The sequence below is a fragment of the Pinus tabuliformis genome, chromosome X (assembly GCF_031772625.1).
Source record: "Pinus tabuliformis cultivar Carrire ecotype Pingquan chromosome X, CPIR1, whole genome shotgun sequence".
Lineage (NCBI taxonomy): Eukaryota > Viridiplantae > Streptophyta > Pinopsida > Pinales > Pinaceae > Pinus > Pinus tabuliformis.
In genome coordinates this window covers 566222387-566233260 of record NC_142308.1, presented here as the reverse complement: position 1 = coordinate 566233260, position 10874 = coordinate 566222387, and positions in this window count along the sequence as shown.

The window sequence follows — 10874 nt, the reverse complement described above, 5'->3', positions numbered from 1 at the left end:
TCTGCTCCTGAGCCATCACCAGCTCCATCTCCATCCCACCTATCCTTCCACACCACTCCAACACTCCACCATCTCCCAAAACCTCCACAGCCAATCATCCTGTAGAATTGCACAGACTTCCTGTAGAAACCCCTGAGTTTCCTGTAGGATCCCCTGCAGACTTCCTGTAGAAACCTGCAAACTCGGTTGCTGAGCATCCGAACGTTGTAGGCTTCTGTGGACTGATGCTGGAGACCCTCTGGGACCTCCCTTAGCCATCCTGACCTTGCCCATGCTTTCCTTACATTCCAATCGCTCCTGCACAACAAAACCCTAATCAAAAGCATCATCACAATAAATCCAACCACTTAATGAAAAAGTACAAAAACATGATTTTTTAGATGCAAGTAGCTTAGATGCATGTATTTCAGTTCACTGCAAGTAATGGCATTAATGGTAGTTGTTTCATTCACAGTTTTGCATAGTTAGGGTCTAGCTAGTCGAATTAGGGTTTCCTAGGGTTTCCATGCTTTATTGGTTTTCAGTTTCCTTCTGCAATTAGACTAGTCTCCTTTGAGTTAGCTTTCGTCCATCATTGTTAAAGCTTCTTCTGTGAGCCTATAGAAGTTGGCTTGAGCCCTAGCGGACTTGTGCCAGCTGACCAAGTGACAACTGCGACAAGAGCTAGTACTTGTGCATACAGCACCGTCGCTTCCAAGTTTGTACGAACTACCGTGTTGATAAAATTAAGAGACAGGAAGCTCCAGGAGTTGTAGCATTATTGCTACAATACTGGAGCCCACCACCTTCCAAGGGGTTCTAATTTGTTTTAGGGCCGACGTGATCAAATATGCACATGTGGGTTCATAATTCAAAAATATACTTTCCCTTGTCCAAAATAGATGATCTTTAGGTTGATTTTTTTCCTCTCGAAAAGAGGAATTCAATGAAATCATAATATCTATCAAATGATATATCCAAAGTGGAATTTTTCCCTAGTTTCCAATTTTAACACCTGCTCTCAACTAGGGAGAATTCCACCTGCATCATGTTATTGTATCCTATCATCAAATCATATCCAATCTCAAGTATCTCATCATCACTTATCATCATATTCATCTAGATTCATCTCTTGCTTATTCCTTCTTATCTCTTGATTGTCCCTTCTTATTCGTCGAGCCACTGCTACCACCCTGGAAACATCAGCGGGGAGTCAAATCTATGACTCACATCAACATAAAATATCTTAGCTCAATTTAGAACAACATCAAGGAGCTTAATCACAACCCAAAATCTCATGGGGGAGCTAAAAATCTACAACCCCATATCAAGCAATAGGTGTTATAAGGGAGCACATCTCAACCCATATTATTCCCTACTGATCTTCCCAATAATGGCCCTCAAGAGTCATGTGGTAGAACACCTACCTCATAATCCAAGCTTGAGTGAGATAGTCGACTTACCAAAAGGTAAGGATCACATGCCCCCAAGCCTCCTCAACCTGTTGGCAAGACGGGGAGGGACAATCCCAACTTCTTGTGGGTATGATGCCAACTAGGGTATACTATGCAAAGACCAAAATAGGGGAGCAACGTCTATAACCCTATGGGCAACAGATATAGGTTATACCCTATTGTCCAAAGATCCCTCAACCCCAGGATCCATCCATCTCAATTCCACACCCTGGGAGCTCAGAAAGGGGGAGAAGTTAGCTCAGTGTCCTCAATCAGCGATGCTCTCTACAGATCAGAAACATATCATCATGATCACATATGGTATCAACATAATCATCATGTTACAATAACAATAGTCTCTTGGTCATACAAGGAATCCAATCAAATATCATATCATATTTTATATATATATATATATATATATATATATATATATATATATATATATATATATATATATATATATCTGTGTGTGTGTGTGTGTGTGTGTCACAAAAAGGATACCATATTTATTCTCCCTCTCAAGGAAGCAACAACCACAAGCCTAATCTTGTCTCGTAGAGCATCACTATCTCAATATATGAAGGCATATTAGTCCCAAATATATAAATGATTCTTTTCCAACTGGTTCCCACTCTTTTTCATCACAATATATCCATGTCATATCAAAAACTTACTCAAAAATCTCTCAAAAGAGCTTCTTCATCCTACCTTACAGCTAGCCATGCTAGCAACATCGTACTCAACCTCGGTCGTGCTTAAAGCTATGTATTTCTCATCCAAAACATCATGGAGATATCATACTAAGGCAACACTCAAATGTGCTTATCTCATCAACGGAGATCCCAAACATCATCAATACATCCATGTAGTCACATATCATAGGTTGAATGTCTCATAAAAAAAAAAAAATCATCCCTTGCAAATATCTCGAAGTGAGCTTAGTGGTGACTCAATGTGTATGAAGTGGCTCAATCATGCATTGAATCAGAATATATGGACATGTATTCACATGGAACATCAATGATTCAATAAACTATTGGTTTCCAAGTTAGGTTCAACATATCTTTTCATAACTTCTTGAAATTTGATCAAAGTGTCCAAGGATTTTAATTCCCACTTTCCTTAATAGCTTCAATGTCTAGATTTTATTTCCCCAACTTCACGATATAATACATAATGCCATGATTCTTCATTTTGAACTTTAGAGGCTATCTCCCTCTTAATTTGATCATCATAGACTCATTTCCTGCCAAGAATATACCATCATTATATAAAACCAAAATCAAAGCCATACCATGGACCACTTTTAAAGTAGAGGTTTGGATTGACACATCATCCTGGCTTCACCAGATAACTATCAATGGATACATATCAAGATCAGGGAGCTTGCTTCATATAATTCTTTCTACAAACATAACACTTGACCAAAGAAATATGTATATCCTTACACAAAACAATATTGTGCAATCAAATTAACTAAGTCAGATTATCAAAGTTTAGATGCCAGATCAAAACTAATATTGAACTCATCAATATCACTTTAAAAAATTCTTTGGACCAGGTGATTGATAAAGCTCATACCCAAATGTCAAGTTACAATACCTTTTTATTTACCAAGCACTATCCAATCAAAATTTATTAAGCTATACTCATGATCATAACATGAATCATTTCTACTACTAAATATGAATGGATACATCAAGGACAAGTAATATATGTTTCATTCATACAAGTTTCATCCATTCATAGTGATATTGTTCCATACTAAATGAAAATTGTTTATATTTCAATCAATGTGTCAAAGCTAATGATGTCAACACAGAATATATATTGAATACTAATATAAGTCACTAAAAGTCACTATGCCCATATTTCATTGTTATCAAGGAAAATCATTAGTCGTCAAATCAAATCATTAGTCATCAGGTCAAAACCCAAATTTTCTATCATAGTGAGATCTATATCCCAAAACATATCTCAACATCAAGTCAAAATTCTAAATCATTATCAAGCATCATGTCAAAACTCCAAACACTAATCATCTATATCAATCAACCATATTTAGTCAAACCCTTGTAACTATTATCAAATACTATCATACAAAAGCCTCAATAGTGACATATCAATATGCACATTCTGGTCCCATGCAAACATAAGTTTAGTCAAAACATTCGCATTCTCGATAGTAAGTCAAATATTCAAACTTCCCTTCTCATAGAACTTTCAATTGATAGCTCCATGTTTGTAGGACTAACATATTTTAGGTGAAATTCACTTTTGTTTCCTACAGGCATAGCCACACCCATAGGCCCACTTCAGTGTGGTTTAGAGGTTACAATCACACCCTTAGGCTTCCTTCCGTGTGGTTGAGGCTTAGAGTAAGGAAAACTCTTTCTTCTAAGACCAAAACTTTGTTGCAGACCAAAAATATCAGATGTTTTTCTATTCATGTCCATGTAGAAAATCTTGTAGATTCACAAGTTCATGCAATGTACTAAAGAACATGGACAAGAATCTACTTCTTCTTTCAACCACCGGAAGCTAATAGATCGATGAAAACAATATGAACAAGAAGAAGATAAATCAATGGCACATAACACAAGATGTATCTAGGGAAAACCACTGCTCAAAACCCCGTTATCTGTATTGCATATATTAGAAATATGAGTGAAGATAGAAAGCTTGTTCTCACTAGAATAATTCCACACAAGTATGCTCAACTCTCTCAGCTCACAAGCTAGCTCTTGGCCAACACTTAGCCAATTCTACAGCTCTCCAAGCCCCTAATCTCTTGCGTAATTCCTAGGATGAATAGCCTGTATTTAAAGGGAATTCATGCTTCCAAACATAGGATCAATCTCTGATGCATGCATGATATTTACACTCCAATAAATAATACCACTGATACTACATTGTCCCTACACTCTAGTCTCAAATGGGTCTTTCTCATAATCGACATGCATGAGTTAAATTTCTATTAGTTCCTCAAATAGTTTGGGACTAACTTAACTGAACTTAACTCAGTAAACTGAGTGATCTAATTTCCAACTCAAATTAAACTCACACTGGACCCCTAAAATTTAGGGAGAACATATACATCACTACAAAAAGACTTCCAACTCACAATTCCTAAGCTAATTAAGTTAATTAAACTTAATTAACTATTTACAAGTTTCTATGAGAATATAATTCAATTTTAATTCTCTGTTTAATTCAAGGACAAATTAAACTAGAATTTCTTGTTGCCATTTCTCAACACTCCCTCTCAACAAGAAAGGGATTATCAGCTACCCCGATCCTTTCTTTGTGAAACTTGAATTTACATATTGACAATGCCTTTGTCAAAATGTCAACATCTTGCTCCTCCGTGGGAATGTACTCTAACAACATAATCTACCTCAATGCACAATCTCTGAGATGATGATATTAGATACCAATATGCTTGGGCCGATCATGAAAAAATGGATTTTCAGAGAATTTGATACAACTTTGATTATCATAGTAAATCATAGTTAGATCCATCTTCTGACCAAACAAACCAACTAGGACCTTCCTCATCTAGATGTCCTCACATGCTTCCTGACTTGCAACCATGTATTCTGCCTTTGCTGAACTAAGTGCAACCAATCTCTATTTCCTACTGTACCAAGAAACTGCCGTTGATCTAATACTGAAGATCCCTCCTGATGTGGTCTTCCATTCGGATGGACTCTCTGCACAATTTGCATTGGTGAAGCCTTGAAGCTTCACTCCCTCTGTCCATCTTTACCATAATGCATTCTATGAAGTGCCCCTGATGTATCTAAACACATGCTTTTCTGCCTTCCAATACAACTTAGTAGGCCTAACGCTTGACTAAGTTGGTTAACTACATAGCACATATTCAGTTGTGTGTTCACCAAGTATATGAGTGAACCCAAAATATGCCTATAAACAATAGCTTCCACTACTTCCCCTGAAGTAACATCCTACTTCCTTTGGTTACATGCTAGAGGAGTCTCCATGGATTTGTTGCTCTCCATGCAAAACCTCCTAAGTATCTCGTTCGCATACTTGCCTTGAGAGACAAATAACTCCCCATCTCCCTGCCATACCTCCATGCCAAGAAAGTAATGCATGAGACCCATTTCCTTCATCTCAAACTCTCTTGCAAGGTCCTCCTTACAAGATTTGATCAACTGATCATCACATGTTAGTATGGGATCATCAAAATAAAGTACAATGGTCAACAATTTACCTTCCACCACTATGTGGTACAAGTTCACATCCGCTTCACTCTTCGTGAAGCCAAACCCGGTGAAGTAGTTATCTATCATGGTCTACCAAGCAAGGGGTGCTTGCTTCAGCCCACACAACACTCTCTTGAGCCGGCACACATGTGACTCATGATCAAAGATCTAAAAACTTTCAGGCTTCTCTATGTACACCTCTTCCTAAATCATGCCATTAAGGAAGGTTGTCTTCACATCCATCTGATGTATCTTCCAACCCATCTATGCTAATACTGCCAATATAGATCTAATTGATGAGCACATTGGAACAAGAGAAAAGGTCTCATCATAGTCAATCCCCTCTACCTGTTATCCACAGGCCACAAATCTAGCCTTATGCTTCTCCACACTACCTTCTCTAGATTGCTTTAACTTGTAAAGATAACGGGAGCTCACCACTAACTTGTCCTCCAGTCTGGGGACCACATCCCAAACATTGTTATGAACTATGGAGTCATACTACTCCACCATGGAATCAACCCAAACTAGTTGATGAATTGCTTCCTTAAAGGAATATGGCTCTATCACAACACATTCACCAATAAGAGCCATGTATCCAATGTGCCTCTCAGGTGACCTCCTCTGCCTGCGCTAAGAAGTGTGTGCTCCCACATTCTCCTGTGCATCATTCAACAATCTGTCAGCCTCTCTAGTGCACTTTCTTCCCTTTATGGAAGACTCTTCTTGAGTGGATGTATCCACTCTGGATCCTCTGCATGTGGCTACTCCACATTAATATGAGGCTCCTCAACCTTAGGAGCTAAAAGCTCCTCATTCGCATGTATATCAAGCTCCCACTTAAGGGAAACTCACATGGCCTTCTCCTCATCAAATCTAACATCCTTGTGAACCACTGTCATCCTTCTGGTCGACAAATACACCCGATAGTTGTGAGGTGTCTCAGTGTATCCCAAAAATATCCCTAAATCTGTTGTAGGCTCAAGCTTCTTCCATGCATCTTTGGTCACATGGAAATATATCGATGACCCAAAAATATTGAATTGACCAACATCTTGCCTCTTATCAAAATAAGCCTCCTATGGTGTCTTCCTCTCAAGTATTCAATATGGGCTACGGTTCTAAAAATAAACCATTGTCTTGCATGCCTTAGCCCACAAGTGTAGTGATAGGCCCTGATCATGCAACAATGCCCTCACTACCCCTACTATGCTTCTATTCTTCCTCTCATCCACCCCATTCTACTGAGGGTTATGGGATGTCGTCAACTCCCATTTAATCCCTTTCACTACACAAAAGTTCTTAAACTTGTTTGATACATACTCACCATTGTTATCACTCCATAGAGATTTAACCTTCTTGCCCGACTCTTTCTCCACCAATTCTTTAAGCTCAAAGAACTTTGTGAAAGTTTGATCCTTTTTCTGCATGAAAAATATATAGCTTTTACAAGAATAGTCATCAAAAAATATAACATAATACCTGTGTTTGGTCGCGGTTGTTGTCAAGAATGGTCCACACATATCTAAATGGACTCGCTCTAGAATAGTCTCTGCTTGATTGTCTCTATCGTGAAAGGAAGCTTCGTGTATTTTCCCAAAGTACCCCTTGCATGTATCAACTTGCTCAAGCATACCTTTGGGAAGACCGGTATAGATCTGCTGCAATATATTCAAAGCTCCATGATGTAAGTGGCCCAATCGCCTGTTCCACAACTCACCAATGTCTCGAATTTTCACCCTTTCTTCTTTTTTTCTCAAAGAAACACACTCCTCTACCTCCATATTATAGATATTATTCATCTGAATCCCTATCTTCTTTACTTGACCCGTGGCTATGTGTCGAAGGAATGTCTTTACTTTCGATAAGGTCACATCATAGCCTCTATCCTCAAGCATAACGACAGATGCCAAGTTATTATTTAGCCCAGGAACATACATAACATTCGTCAAGGTGAGTGGAGCCCCATGCTCCCTTTGAAAAGTAATCATGCCCAATCCAGTAACACTATACTTCCTGTCGTCACCCATCTCGATATGCATATGGAGATCTTTCTCTTCCAGGTCACTAAATAACTCTTTGTCGCCAGTAATGTGGAATGAAGCTCCACTGTCTAAGTACCATACACTTCCCATCATTGATGAAACATGCATGAAATGAGGGAGAATTCCAATTCGAATTGAGAGGCCAAATCCTCACCTTCCGTTCCTCCCGAGGACTTCTTGAGTGGAAAATTTGTAGAAAAATGGCCCAGCTCATGACAATGAAAGAATTTCACTTTCATCATGTCTTTCTTCTTACCTCCATGATAAGAATCCAATTTGGAATGGGAATATTTACCTTTCCCCTTCTTCGCCTTAATTGCCAAGGCACAATTCTCTTCATCATTAGTCTTTGATGAAGAGCCATCCCTAGTGTTCCTCTTGATCTCCTCCTGCATCAAATCTGACCATAGTCATTCCCAATTTGACAACATATCCTCACCATTGACAAAGTCCTAATAACTATGCCAACTCTTTGGGAGTCCTAGAAGAGAAAGACTCGCCATATCATCCTTGACAATCGTGATTCAAACACTTCCAAGTTCATCACGACATCGAGTGAACTTGGTCAAGTATTTTGGAATTGCCTCGCCTTTCTCTATTTTGATTTTTTGAAGTTTGTCCTTCAGTTTCAATTTCCTTTGGTCACTCTTGTTCTAATAGAAGTTTGTCAATGCTTTCCACATAGCATACGAAGTTTCCTTGCCATGGATACTTGAGACAATGTGGTCTCGAACTCCCTCAAGGATTATCAGCCTCACCTTTGCCACAAAATTATTCCATTCAGCCAAATTATATGCATCTGATGCTGCTGGATTAGGAATTTCTTGATCAATGAATTCCTTCAAGCCATTATCCTCTAGCACAACCTCCATTATGTCCCTCGAGGCTATAAAATTCGAGCTGCCTTCCAAGGCATACTCAAGCCGCAAATCGTAGAATGCCATCTATGGATCCTAAAGTATGTATTGTAATTTCAAATTTCACCTATAACCCAAAACTCAAAACTTTGAAATATCCTCTATTATATTGTTTTTAACTTAAGCTCTAGGGACTTCAAAATTATCCCATATGACCAACTAGTGGGACCAAAACCTTAAAGTGTGAGCTTCAAATATCCGGGAATCTATATCTTTTCTTATTAACATGCCTGCTTACGACCCGAATGAACTACATGTCAAATACATTTCAATTCCTTTTATGCAGAACCATGACCACAAAAAATTGAAAAATATGCTTTCTCAGTTGAATGATGATTCAGGTGTTATCAATAACAACAAACATTGCCTACTCCTAGATATCTTAATGACCATATATCTTTTACCTCCACATGCAACCTTGTTGGACTGGAATTTTGACCATATCCTTTTTCTTCACTTGAAATCCATATTCGAGGTTACTTTTAACTCATAAGAATTTCTTACCCCAAGATACCCGGATGGTTGGATAACCTTTCTCCATTACCAATTTTGGTGAAATTTCCTTCTTTTGTGCCATTTTGGCCAAAAACAAATACACAAGAAATCTATGCCAAAATAGTCCCTAGCACGAGTCTCGATACTGCCATGTCACTACCACGTCATTTTCCATGTGACTACCATGTCATTTACTAAGTCAACACATTGTCAGATGTCATTCTCTACCATTGTCACATGTCCAGGTACTTGCCACATGTCCAATCGGCCACCTAAAAGTGTTGAAAATGAGTGCCACATGTCATCACCTCTAGCCACCACATCATTTCTTGAGCCACGCCAATTCCACCTTCTCCATGTGTACATTCTCATCGACTGGGGTTCACCTGCAATGTTTTTTCAATTAAACTACTAGTACTGCAATGGGTCCTTCTTGGTTCTGATATGGAACAAGGAAGGGATCCAAAACCAATCACAAGGTTCCACATCATTAGTGGTAAACCATGATGGTTTCCACTATGAGGGGGTACCCTCTTGTTATCTTTTGGATGGGCTTGGGCCCCTTTTTTCCATTAATATACCCAAAATTCCTAATACAACACTCAACCTTCTTGGGAGGAAAATCCAAATCCAACCCACTTCTTAAGTGGTTTCATTTTTGCAGCCCTAAATATATTGATGCTTGAATTCCCCGATTCATCTTAGATGTTTACAAAATAGTTAGGATATCTTTGAAAGCATCGAATATATTGCTAAGTCCTAGATGTAACTATAATATGGAACTTTGACCAACTAGAACCTTGCCTTGACTTCTTCACTTTAACTTGATTTTTCTCTTGATTCTTGTGGGTTTAGGAAAATTTACATATACCATTAGAAAGGCTTAGAAAAATATATACAACGATACAACTTTCAGTCTCATTTGGACTAGGGAGATAGAGAAGAAATTTCTTCAAAGATACGTTATCCAAACTGAAACTTTTACATCATGTTATTCAATAATATCCTATGTTGTTGGAGGTTGACAAAAATGAAGCTATAATTGACATCAATGACAACATATGTGCAACCATATCCTTCTTTGGTATTCATGGAAACACCTCCATACATTTGCTAGTCATTGATGATCTTGGGCTAGATTCCCCCTATCTGCTTACTGACTATACTCTCCCTTTTTTATTTTTCTCCTAAAGTCTACTTATTCTCCCCCTTTGACATCAATAAAAAAGGGCATGTATTCCCCCTATGCTAATTCATACTCTGTATTTAAACTCCCCCTGTGTTGATGCATACTCTTTCCTTGAACTTCCCCTATCACCAACATACTTCTTGGCTGAAATCAATGAACCACTCCCCCATGTGAGGAGGAAATTAAGCCCATTTTTTGTCTAAGATATTCAAAACTTTCTCTAGGTATAGGTTTGATAAATGTATGAAATTTTCTCTTTTGTTGGAATGTATTCCAATCTAACAGTTTGATTAGAAACTTGTACTCGAAGAAAATGGTACTTGATAAGAATGTGTTTTGTTTTAGAATGCATACCAGGATTTTTAAAGGTACGAATAGCACTGGTATTATGACACACAATGGGAATAGGCTAATCACCATTTTCTTGAAGATCCTTGATATTCTACTTCATCCATAGGATTTGTTGCTACAATATATTCTGCCTCAACTATGGATAAAGAAATGGAGGTTTGTTTCTTGTTGGGCTAGGAGACCATACAATTGCAAGAAGGGTCCCCCACTAG